The sequence below is a fragment of the Apium graveolens genome, chromosome 6 (assembly GCF_009905375.1).
Source record: "Apium graveolens cultivar Ventura chromosome 6, ASM990537v1, whole genome shotgun sequence".
Taxonomy (NCBI): domain Eukaryota; kingdom Viridiplantae; phylum Streptophyta; class Magnoliopsida; order Apiales; family Apiaceae; genus Apium; species Apium graveolens.
The window spans coordinates 145,635,729-145,649,498 of NC_133652.1; the positions used below are offsets into that span (position 1 = coordinate 145,635,729).

The following is a 13,770-nucleotide window of genomic DNA, read 5'->3' on the forward strand; positions in this document are numbered from 1 at the left end:
AACGTCTGCTCGACAACCCCCATCTCTCCAAATTTCTTCGACAACACAGTGTTTGCATTAGCCAAATCAGTCGCCCTCTTCTCAAGCTCAGAAAAACTAGCCCCATTCTTCCTTTTCTCCCCCTTAAGAGCTGTTATCTCAGCTTCTAGATTCACATGAACCTCGCCATCAACATCAGCCCTATACTCCTCTATAATGTGCATAAAATCAGCAAGAAACTGTCAAAATACAAGGGATAAAACATCTATAATGCGTAAAGTACGATTAGCAAAAGTAACACTAATACAATCGAATTAAGGTACAAAAAAAGAAGAGAAAGAAAGAAGAGAGCGAAATACGCATACCCATCCAGCTCGAATCTTGCATCGGTTAGCGAGATCATCGCGATGTCGACCCTCATACACCAACGCATCCTGAGGAAGATTAAAAATCTTAAGAGCCCTCAAGGGCACGGTGGACCCACCTGTCCAACATTTGGTAGGATGAATCTCTACCCTGAAGGCATCCCTCCTAGATCTAGGGTCGACGGTGTTCTCCATCAGCACTCTGTTACCCACAAGCATCAATGTCTTGTTAACTCCTCCAACTGCAGCATCCTGACCACCAACAGTTCCCTCATCTTCCTCGCGTCGAGGACGCTTACGAAGGTTAGTCTCAACCGGACCAGCATCTGACACAATTTTATCCTCATCCTCGACCACCTTGTTTCCCTGATCATCAAGAAACTCTATAGAAACAAAGTGGTTGGCACCCGACGGTCCTGGCTTAGTGACATCAGTGGGCTTCCTCGTAGCACGCTGTAACAAAAACATCATAGCTTTGTCCATTTCTCCTCGAACTCCGCTGTTCAAAATTATTTTCAAAGAAGCTCCCGCCACTGAAACATAGAATAAAAATAGGTCAATTACACCATATATAAAAAAAAGACGAGGAAAGAAAGGGAGCATACAAAGACAACAACAAACAAGCATCTCCCTTACAATCGTGCATTTTCAAAAAGCTAAAATCTTTCAAAACTAAATGGGTATACAGCGACCTCGACCCATGAAACTCGTCTAAATACGCCATGTCATGCTTCTCCAAATTATTTAAGTAATCTATCATTCTCTGACCAACTTTTCCACTTGGCTTCACAAACTCCAAGTCGGGCCCCCCAACATACAACCACTTGGTGTGATAACCAGAATTCGAAGACCTAATGCTAACAATCTTCATCCTTTTATGTTGAGAGTCAAAGTACACCTGACTATCGTGGTAACGAACACCATATATTGAAAAAATAATTTCAGAGTCGGAAGCCGACCCTTGTCACAACACAACTCCACAAACCCGCTGAGCTGGGCAATGGAATTAGGCCTCAACTGACTAATCCCGCACCCGATGGCCTCATACATTGCCAAGAAAATGCAACCGAAGGCCGAAGTGGAACAAAATCATCGGAATACTGTGCATCTCGAACTCCTGCATCATCCAAACTCTTTCATCTGTAATAGGCACCCGATACCGATACCCATTAGACAAGTCAATATACGTCTTTAACTTACTCACGGGGGGATCCTTGGTAATATAATAGCTAAGATAACTGAGACTTGATTTACCCTCAAACTCAACTCTACCCAATTGAAGACTCTTCTCCACAACCCTATTCCTAAAATCTGAAGTGCGAGGGCTCAATGGAGGTGAGGGAAGAGGACCGTCGGGAATACCTTTTAAAAAGTCATCACCCGCCAAAAAATCAAAGGACCTATGCTGAGCTAAGTCTGGAATTTCCAAATTATCCAAATTCAAGGTAGATTCTTCATCACCCTCCTCTAATGGCCTCGTCCCAGGATCTCGATTAGAAGCGGTGTGTGAAGATGACAAAGAACGTGACTCTGCCATCTCAACTCAACAGATTACAAACACTACGAAAGACGCACGCAAAAAGAAAATCTAATAAAAGAAAAGAGAAGTTGCAGAGGGGAAAGGAGAAAAATTACAGGTGAGATTATGAACGGAGAAGGAGGAAAGCGGTGAACCCCCTATTTAATAACCTGGGAGGAAGCCGAAGAGTCTAGCACGCCAATCTGCGAAGAAACTCAAAATAAATTTTAAAAAAACACACAGGCAGCTATATTTAATCCTAAAAGAAGAAGAAAGAAACAAAAACAAAAAAATAAAAGAAAAGTAAAAAGATAGAAGCACATACACATGCCACGAAAAAATAAAAAACAAAATATCCATTTCTCTTTTATTTGATTTCATTTTTAGTAGCACACATATTCCATCTTTTTTCTAAATTTACAATTACTTATCTTTTGTTGTTTTGTGTCCCTTTCGTTTTTATTTGTTTACTCTTATCCATACCCTAACTTCATTTAGGTACCCACGTGATCCCCAAAGATCGAAGTTCAAAAACTTAAAAGGGGAAAAACGCAAATCTAAATATATTGCATGAACTAGGAGGGGGACAAATGTTGGACCTACGAAGATGGGCCTAAGAAGATTTAGGGAAATAATAATGTAACACTTAATTAATAGGCCCAAGAAGCCCACATTGTAACAAAGAGCCCATTTGGGACTCCCTATAAATGTAAAGGACCATTTTAATTTGAAGGGGTTGGTTGATTAGAGAAAATATCTCCTAAAAGATTAGTCTTATGTGTTAAATAATATACGAGGCTTATCAAGTATGTAGTTACTGATTATATAAAATTGATGTTACCAGATTGGATACTATGTGATTTTGCATCTTATTGGCTTGGCTCTATTGCATCCTGCGTTGGAATTCCAGTCGGATGGTATTACGTTTTCCCAACTTCTACTTTAAGCTTTGTGGGCCCGCCAACAACATGATCAATGATGATGTTTATCATGTCAAACTAGAAAAATTTACAGGTAAACACATTGAAATAAGTGTCTCAATGACCAAGTATCAGATATACGAGCAATAACTTCTAATTTAGAAGATGATGGAACAGAGAATGTAAGTTACCAATATTGCCTTGGAATGACAATTGAAAACTGTGATATGGTGGTAATAAGAATTAGCTTTGAGTTTAAACCAGAGTTGTTAAATTTAGTTTAGGAGATCTATGAAAAACCCCTGGTTCTTGTTAGATTATTTCCTGTTGAAGAGAGTACTAACCATGTGGGTAATGAATTTTGGGGGTGATATAAAAGATTGTCTTGATAAACAAGCAGAGGGGTCAGTGATATATGTAGCGTTTGGTCCTGAGACCAAACTAATTAAATTAAGGTTATTGAGTTGGCTCTTGTTTGGAGTTGTCCGAATTACCTTTCTTTTGGGCTTTTAGAAAGCAAAGAGGGTCGATTGATCAAGAGTCAGTTGAGTTGCCTCAAGGTTTTGAAGAGCGAACTAGAGGTCATAAGATGGTTTACAAGACTTGAATGACTCAAAATAATATACTGAAGCATGGCTCGATTGGCGGTATGTTGTTTCACGCAGGTTAGAGCTCAATGGTGGAGGCTGTCCAGTTTGAAAAAGTGCTAATATTGTTACCAATGTTGGGCGATCAGGGGATAATTGCTAGCCATCTGGAGGAGAGAAGTTGGGTTTTATGATCCCAAGGGACGAGCAAGATGGCTGGTTTACTAAAGACTCCATGGCAGAGTCACTAGAGTTGGTGATGTTGGATCAAGCTGGGAAGATATATAGATACAAAGTCATGGAAATGCAAAGTGTTTTTCATGACAAGGATAAGCAAAACTGGTTATGTTGATAACTTGATGGCTTATCTAGAAACTCACAGACGATAACCTTCAATGATTGATTATTTTTACGAGTAGTGATGAAGTTATAAAAATAACTTATAAAATATACATGACATATTTTAATTGGTGAAATTCATATTAACATATGCAAGGTTCATAGCGTATTTATTACATGGATGAGGAATCAACCAATCAAAACCAACACCTCACTCTTTGGAAAAGTTTTGATTTTTTTTTCTGTGACCTATAGAATTACAGTATTGTTATTATTGGTTGCTTTCTCTCTTAACCTCACTTCTTAACATGCATTGTGAAAGGCTACATACCAATAACATCAGAAGATTTGACAATTGAGTTCAAGTAGAAGGAAAATGTGTCCTTAATATATGATAAAATTAGATATACCCAATTAGCAACCAAAAAATAATGTTGACATCCTTTTCTATCTAATCAGACAAATTAGGAACCAATAACAGCACCGTGAACCGGTAATATATAAGTTTGTTAACATAATATAGTTACTGAGGAAAATCACAAAACAAAGAATAAAAACCAATTAAAAAACCTAGACATGTAGCCCTACTTATCACTTGTTTCCAAGTGTGAAGTACATATAAGAAATATTTAGTAAATTTACAATCCAAAATTGACCAATTGCCTCTGTAAAAATATATTAAATACCACAGCGGAGGAGAGAAAGGATGTCTTGATTTTTCTTTAAAGTGAGATTCAATGGTGCGATCCTCTATGCTAAAGATCCCCATATCATGGCCACCACAATGGTCTTTGAGACTGCTAATAAATTTAGAGTCATCCGTGAAATATATACAATTATGCTTTATTATTTCCGACAAGGATACCAAAAAAGATGACGTATTACCGAGGAATAAAGATTCGTTACCCAGACTTGTCACTGGTATCCAATTTCCCAATTCATCATGTTCTGTATATTCCAACTTCCACAACAAGAATTTACAAGTGTGATACTTCCTGGAACCACTTGGTCGATAAACCTCTCCTCTGCGGAAATGCACAATTAGCAAAAGCTCATGTCCTGACGATGATTCAACCAGGTACCATCGCGTATCACTACGAGCTTCTAATGGAATTGATGCAATTTTTGTACCTCTAGGCCCTCTTTTGTCAACGTTATCATCAATTTCACACATAAAAACACCTTCGCAATTAACTGCATAAAATTTGTTTTTATAAAAGGTAATATCTTCAAATGATCCCGAATCAACTTTGACATCAACCCATTGTTCATCTCCCGGTCTAGCAAAACCCAGAATACGCATTTCTCCATATATTGCCATAACTACTGGAAGATGACGATTATCATCATTAATTGTAGGTATTGTTGAGGGCATAGCAACTTTTGTAATAAAGTTATGAAAGTAACTTTGGGGTTTAATATTGCGCTTGACATAGTCATACTGAGATGGAAATGTAAGCATGGGAGGAAGTGGAATTTGTTGTATAGAGAAATGATGCAAGAGGTTGATTTTTAAATCTCTCCCTAGTATTAGCAACCATCCTTTATTTGTTCCTAGGACTAATTTCCCAGATGACTCCGGCAAATCGATATTATATGTCTTTGCTGTTGAAAGACAAAATATGCCACGAGTACTAATGACTTGATCAATATTGTATAAAGCATTAACCTTGTTAGCAGGCTCATCAATTTCATAATCATAATCTTGGATGATGACTACTTCATAGTTACCCTCACCATGAACCTCGTGATTAATGTCCCTATATCCATCAACTTGATCGTTATGGTTTTCCTCATCAGATCCATCAACATCACCATCAAAGCTATCATCATCATCGTTGTTAGAGCTATCATCCTCCTCCTCCTCCTCACCGTCGTCGTCAGAGCTAGCATCCTCCTCCTCCTCATCATCATCATCGTTAGAGCTATCATCCTCCTCCTCCTCATCATCATCATCGACCGCAGGAGCTGCTCTACTGACTTCCGCCAAAAGAAGATAGGGAGGTTTGGAAAGCGGTACCTCTGAAGAATATGTTGCCGCTTTACATGATTTAGATACAACTGAAAATTTAATGTTCCCTGGAAAATTTAACCTCTGGGCTATAGCTGTCAATTCATCTATGCAAAGCTTCTTCCAGATATCATCATTGTCCTCGTTCATCTTTGTATAGTGATGATCAGAAAAAACAAAAAAAATTAAACAAAATATTATACCCTGGATCAGATGAGCACTCTGGATACCAACTCTATGGCTTCGATTAGTCTCGTGGATAACAAACCTAATGCTGGATAACAAAGTGTGTATGTATTAGTAGAGCAGAAAGTGATACCATATCTTATTCTGTTTATACAAAAATTGATTTAGGAATATCTTTTGCATATTTTAAAAAGGAAAAAAATCAGATACAATCAGCTATTTACGATTATGAGTCGGAAACTTTGGAATACATAATCAACGGTACCATCTGAACCGGCCTGAAAGCCCCAGGCTAAAAAATACGATTAAAAAAATCTGATAATTTGACCGGAGGCCCATGGCCCAATACGCACATGTGTATCAAAATTTTATAAAAATTAATAAATAATTATTTCAATTTAATTATAATTTCATAAATTACAAAACTTATTTTAATCGTTGTATGTGAGAAGCAACAATGAAATACACGGGTTCCCTTTAATATTTAATTTTTCTTTAATATTTTCTTATCAAAAAGTAAATCAATTGATTAATTAACCTTATCCAGTATATACCACTTAGTGTAATTTTTGGGGGTATACTGTACACAGCCTTAGCTTTACCCTCTTTCCAAATAATGAATAAACTGTTTCCTAAAAAGACTTTCGACTTGTATGTGTACATATATGTGTGTTTTGCTTTTAGGTAAAAAGTGATACACATTGATACATAAAAATACGTAAAAGATTTATTTATAAAAATATTATAGTACTATTATACATAGCTAATACCTTGACTCATAGTTTTTTTCACATGAGATTTACCTATTATAACAGCCCACACTTTCAGACTATTAATTTTAAACCGAAACTAAAATCAAATACAATTTCTTGATAAAAATCTATTACAAAGGTGACTATTACAAACGCGCAGCTAACGGAAGTCCAAAAGTCAATCTACCGCAGCACTAAGTCATCGAACTCCAATGCTAACCAATTCGAATCTTAGACGAAACCTGAAATTGTAAGAGGGGTGAGCTACAAAGCTCAACAAGTACAAATTAACTAACTATTTAACCGAAAAATAATGGGTGTTTTAATAAAATGATTTTTCTCAAAATAATAATAATTTTGTAAAATATTTTCTAAAATAAATCCAACCCAAAGTTTTATATTTTTAAAATTCAAAATTTAAAACAGAACATAGCATATTTTATAACAGATCAGAACATAATAAAACAGAATGAAATGATAATTCTTATAAATACCATAGTCTTGATCTACGATCACACTTTTCCAGTAGTCGGCATCTTATTCTTATTCTTATTCTTATTTACCACACTTTGCCAGTGGTCGGTATCTAAAGTTCCATAATTACGTGCCCTTAATAAGTATCTAAAGTTGCAGACTCGTGTGCCTACTAAGGGTATCTAAGGCTAGTTCCGGAACTATAACGTAAATTACTAAGGGTGTTAAATATATATGTTGGATCATCCAATAAGACATCAAAGGCCTTCTCGTAAATATATAGGCCATGTACCTTATTTGGTTGAAGCCCATATGATTTGTTAAACTAATTGTACTATCACTTGTACTTCTAAAGTGGTACTGCATCATTGATGAAAAAAGACTCCTACCTACCGGTGTTAGACCTTTAGATTCATAAGCTCAATCATCTCACATCTCCCTATCTTCCCTATCTCATTCATCTTCAATCTTCATATCATCAACTGGGTAACTTGTCAGGAATTTTTATCTTTCTCTACCTCGTTTGACTCTCTCTGATCTCTCACTAAATCAAACTAACCACTCCGATTTATTCATAAGTTATTAGGTCACACAACACTGTAGAAGGAGATTGAATACAGTGTAGAATACAATCAAATCGATTTCGAACACAAGTAACAGTAAACAGATATATTCGATATAATAAACTCCGTTATAATGGAACTGTTCTCTCTCAGTGATGAACAAATATCAGGAGAGCTGCTAGGTTACAATGTAAGATCTTCTCGATAATGATAACACATCTAGTGTAAACCTATGTCTGTGTTTATATAGTACACAGTTACAAGATAACTTCTAATTGATATGGAATATAATTCTGTCTCCTAAAATATATCAATCAGATATCTTATACAATTTTTTCAGTCCTCTAACTCTTTCCATGCATATCTTCTTTTTGTATTAGTCTCGATCTTCTTTCCTGTAAATCAGCTTCCTTTCTTAACTGTTATTCCTCCAGTACTTAAGTTCTGATATCCATCTTCTGATATTTATCTTCTGATAATTTAAGCCCCGATATCCTTAAGTTCTGACTTCCAGTAAGTATTGATTCCAGTTAGTACTGATATTTCCTGTTTGTTAAGATCTGAAAACTAAACATGAAACATATTAGACATGACAACTCAAATATATCTAACAATCTCCCCCAACTTGTAAATTGTGCAAAAATATACAAGTTAATAGATTTGATGATGTCAAAAACATTTAAGTTCAAATGCAAGTAGAGTTTAATAAGACTATTAACTATAACTTACAGTCCTTATAGCTATACCAACTTCACTGGATCAATCTGAATCCATAATGATTCTTAACAAAATCTCTTACCAGCTTGTCTTCAGCTTTCCTCAGAAATTCAACTAACTATGCTTTGACCTGCATCAGTTCTTCATCTTTACTATTACCAATTTGATAAATGGCTATTCTGAGAGCTTGAATTGATGTTCTTTCAAGTCCATCACCAAGTCTGATAACTCTAGGATGTGAAGAGTTTTCATTATAACATAAACATCTTCCTTTCAGAATAACTTTCACCTTAGCAGAACTCTTCAGCATAGGAATTTCTCTTCCATCATCTTCAGTAATCATTGGTATATACTGAGAAGTCTTTGTATCAGAGATTCTGAATAGATCTCTTATAGCCTTCAAAATGTATTCTGACCATCTTCTTGTAACATCAGATTTTACTTCCAGAAGATAGTGAATATGTTAAAGTTCTCTAACAGACTTCTTTGACACATCAGTATCAGCCAGTCTGTAAGTTAATCCATCATAGAGAAATAAAATCAATTTCTCCTTTAGATTTTCCTTATCATGAGCATCTATCACGATTTGAGCAGACAACACCTTGTCAAGGTGCTTTTGTTTGATTTGTTCATATGATTTATCTGTAAACATGAAAGGATCTCTTAGAGTAACTTCTACTCCTGTTTGTATTTTCTCTTCATCAGAACCTAATCCAGCTTTATCTCTAGGTTTCTTGGATCTCAACCCAAATGTTGCAAGTTGATTCATCAAGAGATTGGATTTTGGTTCAATTGGAGTAGCTTTCTTCCATAACAGCTTCTTCTTATCAGCAATTATCATCTTTTCCAAATTAACTTGATCAGAATTTGTTGTTTCTTCTATAGCTTGTTGTTCTTCATTCTGAACAACTTGAGCAGTGTCAGAGGTTGTTTTAGATTCTTCAATTATCTTTCTTTTCTTCAGAATTTGAACAGTTTCATCTTCTATCAAATCATCATCATGCATTGTAGTTTGATAGACTGGAATGGAAGAACTTATCTTTTTCTCAATCTTTAAAGGTTCACCAACCTTTTCTTTCCCTTTTGCCTTAGGATCAATCTCAGTTTATGATCTAGTCTTGGACCTTGAAGTCTCAGAATTTGACTTTTCCCTGATCACAATGCCTTTTTCCTTAGGCCTTGGAGGTTTCTTTGCATCAGAAGCTTTAGACTTAAGATTTGTCTTCTCAGCAGCAAATCTAGCTTCTTCCTCCTTGAGAATTTCCAAATCCATTTCTGGATTTTGATTTAGAAATAATCTTCTAGCTATCTCCTCATCAAGTGTCTGGATTTTAGGATCTTTGTAATAAACAGTAGTTTGCTTCCCCTTAACTTCAGAGTTTGTAAAAAACTTCTGAGAGTATTTAGATCCTGACTGAATCAGAATATCAGAATTGACATCAGACTTTGTTTATCAGAACTTGACTTCAGACTTTTAGCATTCACAGCATCAGAACTTGACTTGTTCTGTGTAGAAGATTTTCCTTGAACTTTTCCTTGACCTCTACTCTTATCAAAGTTTCCCTGGTCATCACTTTTATCATCCTTTTTCTTCAGTATTTTAGTAGGTGAGCATTTGGACTTAACTACCTTCTCCCCCTTTTTGGCATCATCAGGAAGTAAGAGAGAAAGAAGAAGTTCAACTGAAGATTGGATTTCTTTCAATTGAGCTTTCTGAGAAACTTGGTTAGCCAGGACCTCATCAATTTGGGCCTGTTGCTTCTCTTGAATCTTCTCAATGGCTTCAATTTTCTCAAGAGTAGGTCTGATATATCTATTTTTGTCAAGCTTAAGCTGTAGATCTAGCTTATCAGCATGTTCCTTTAGTGTATCAACCTTTTCATGAGTAGAAGAATGTAGACCTTGAAGATGTTTGGTAGATAGAGCAGTGATCTTGAGTTGTGTCTTTAAATCAACATTTGTGAGCAACACATCAGCTTTAGTAATATGCTCTGTCAGAATGTTAGAACTTGGAATGAAATCAGTGTCATTCCACTTCTTGGTCCACTCCACACCTCTGTGAGTATCCTCCCAAGGAATAGGTGCTTCCTTTTCAACAAATTTCTTCACTAATTCTTCCTTTCCTAGTATAGGAACTGGAGTCTCAGCAGAAACACTGTCTTCAGAACTTGAGGAAGACTCATTATGTTTTGACAACACAATAGTGTGTGAAGCAACTAGAGATTCAGGAACAACTTCATTTAAATTCTGAACATCAGAATTTATCTCCAGAGCTGGTGTGGTTGATGTAAATGGTATCTCAACATTTAAAATTGGAAAATGAGTTGAAGATTGCTGAGCTTTTGTAGATGGAGCTTCCAGATAAAGAACATTTGGTATATTCAAATTATGAATATCTATTTCAGAATTTTCAGTTGATTTTATAGCATCATCTGTAGCTTTAATAGGTGAGACATGAGGGGTTAAAACTGTATTAGTAGCAATTTCTTTGGCTTGAGCTAGAAGGGCTTCAATGATAATCAGTTCTTGTGAGATCAGAGATTCCTGATCCTCTTCCTCAGCTTCTTCATTATCTTCTGATGGAGCCTTAGCCAAATACCTCCTAGCCTTTATTTTCTTCAATCTCCTTGCCAATGAAGGAGTTGCTTTAGCAGCTTCAGAACTTACAGATTTCTTTTTCAAAGTATCAGAACTTTGAGCTGCAGTTTCTTTCTGAGAAGTAACATTCTCGGCTCCAACTATCACAGGTTCTGATGCATGAACCCGTGCTTCAACTGTTTCCTCTTCATCAAAATTTATTATTGACAATAATTGTAATCAAAACATTCATCAAAGGATAAAGTTTAAATAGATGAAGTAAAGATTAACAAATTCCAATTAGAACATGCCAGTCACATAATATGAGAGAAACAGAGACTAAATCTTACAATTAAAGAAAATTTCATTAATATATCAAACGAGTACATTTCATGAAATTTATAGATTACATGCAAAAATTACAAGATAGTCCTAGTCTAAGAATCTTAACATCAACAGCCTTAGTCCTAGTCTAAGAAGACCTAACGACTAGTTCCTCCTGCTGCTGACAAAGAGCACTGCAAGACGGATGATCCATTCTTGCTGAAGGAGAGCCTGTCTCCTTTCTTCTTCCAATCGATCAAGATGGAGCTGGTTTTCCATCGAAAAGAACAAGAGGTCTGTGTGAACCTCTTGTGGAACAGAGTTCCAGAGCTCTTCAGGAATGGCGGTGACATGCCACTCCTGTTGCCAGTCATCACAACTCAACTCTATATTGAGTAGTTCATGAACAAGTTGAAACGAACCATTTTTGTTTATGAAGAAGAAAAATGATGAGAATAAAAAGAGAGAGTGAGTTTGTGAGAAAATGGAAGATGATTTGGCTGGGATGAATAGTCGGTTTAAATAGCCAATGGAATACCAAGGGAAGCGAGTACTGTTTAACGATTAAGAGTAAAAAAAAATGATGCCTCGACTCCCTAGACTGATGTGTAATAATAACAGTCAGTAAAAAGTTAAAGCAAGAGTTAATGAGCACGTAAAATAAACAATAATTACTGTGCACATGCAGTTTTTCAAGACAAACACGTTTATCAATAACCCATAATGATTATGACTGTTTTTATCTTATCCAAATAAATTCTGATTTAAATATGACTGTTTCAGTTTTTACCATAAATAAGTCAAGTAAAGAATAATGCCACGTAAGCATCAAGGATTCCATCAGGATTTAATATCAGAACTTAACTTATATCAGATTTTAACAGTCATCAGAATATGGCTTCTGAACTCAAAAAGTAAATATCCTTTTTTGTGATTCTTTATACAAATACTGACTTGTTTCCTTCAGAGTTTAATCATCAGAACTTCCATCAGAACTTGTCCTCAGAATTTATGCAAATGACACTTAACTGTTTGTCAAAAATAACTTAATCACCACAGTAATTTTCATCATTCATATGGAGTGAAAGTGTGCGCATTCAACAAAATATCAGATAAAGATTAAAGTCTGATAAACTTCAGTACATCTTAGAAATAAGGCATAACTAAGAAAAGTGCTTAAAATCAGTCATCAATTATGAAGTCTACTATAGAACAAATTTATGCAAGAGTCCACCTCAACTGTTTGTGCTCATTTTATGCATCTTTTGTAATTCTTTTTTACAGTGGCTTCTCAGTGTAAGTGAGTCACGACTGCTTATCAGAATTTATGCTGTAGTCATAGTATTTCTCCAGTAATCAGAGAATGTGAAAAGTCACCAAGAAAATTTATTTGCTATTCTAATGCATATTACTTAATATCAGCAATGCACTTGAGTCTTTCCTTCCACATATTTACTCTAGATATCAAAGGAGTACCTGACTTTTCTTTTCTTTTCTTTTCTTTTCTTTTCTTTTGGATAAGTGAGGCTTATCAGCATTTAGTTCATTCTTAAGATTTACTGACATCAGAATCTAACAGATAAGAAGCAAGAATCTAGTTTGTGACTTAGTAATAAGATACACAAAGTAAACTTGACTAAGCTCAAAATCATAATTTGCTTGTGTTAATGAGTTTCCACATAAACAACTAATTCAAACATGGGATTTCTAGTATGTTAAAGACTACTAGGTCAGCATCTAGCACAGTTATCCTCATTGGATTTAATAGTCATAGAACATTCAAAACACTATCAGAGTTTAAAGATCCACATCAGATAACAATCATTATTTCATGAATTTCAATTTAAGCACAGATTATATGAAAATAAAACAATCTGTAAACACTGATCATAAAGTCTGATGCATGAGAACAAAAACTAAGCAGATTTAGAGAAAGAACCTGAAACCATTCCAAGTTCATTTACCAGTCTTGTAAAAGTAGCTTCACATAGTGGTTTTGTGAAGATATCTGCTAGTTGTTGATCTGTTGGAACAAAATGCAATTCCACTATATCTTCCATCACATGTTCCCTTATGAAATGGTACCTAATGCTGATGTGTTTTGTCATTGAGTGTCGAACTGGATTACCTGTCATAGCAATAGCACTTTGATTATCACAGTAAATAGGGATTTTAGAAAATTCTAACCCATAATCCAGTAACTGATTCTTCATCCAAAGAATCTGTGCACAACAGCTTCCTGCAACAATATATTCTGCTTCTGCAGTTGATGTAAAAATTGACTTCTGTTTCTTGCTAAACCAAGAAACCAATCTGCCTCCAAGAAATTGGCAGCTTCTATTAGTGATTTTCCTATCTATTTTGCATCCTGCAAAATCTGCATCTGAGTAACCTATTAGCTTAAAATCTAATTCTCTAGGATACCACAATCCCAGATCAGCTGTACCCTTAAGGTAC

The 13,770-nt window shown here is 35.5% G+C and overlaps 1 pseudogene; it reads left to right on the top strand.

Annotated features, from left to right (window-relative positions):
• Nucleotides 1–1,989: 1,989 nt before the first annotated feature.
• Nucleotides 1,990–3,759, top strand: LOC141668474 (UDP-glycosyltransferase 91A1-like; annotated as a pseudogene).
• The last annotated feature ends 10,011 nt before the right edge of the window (nucleotides 3,760–13,770 follow it).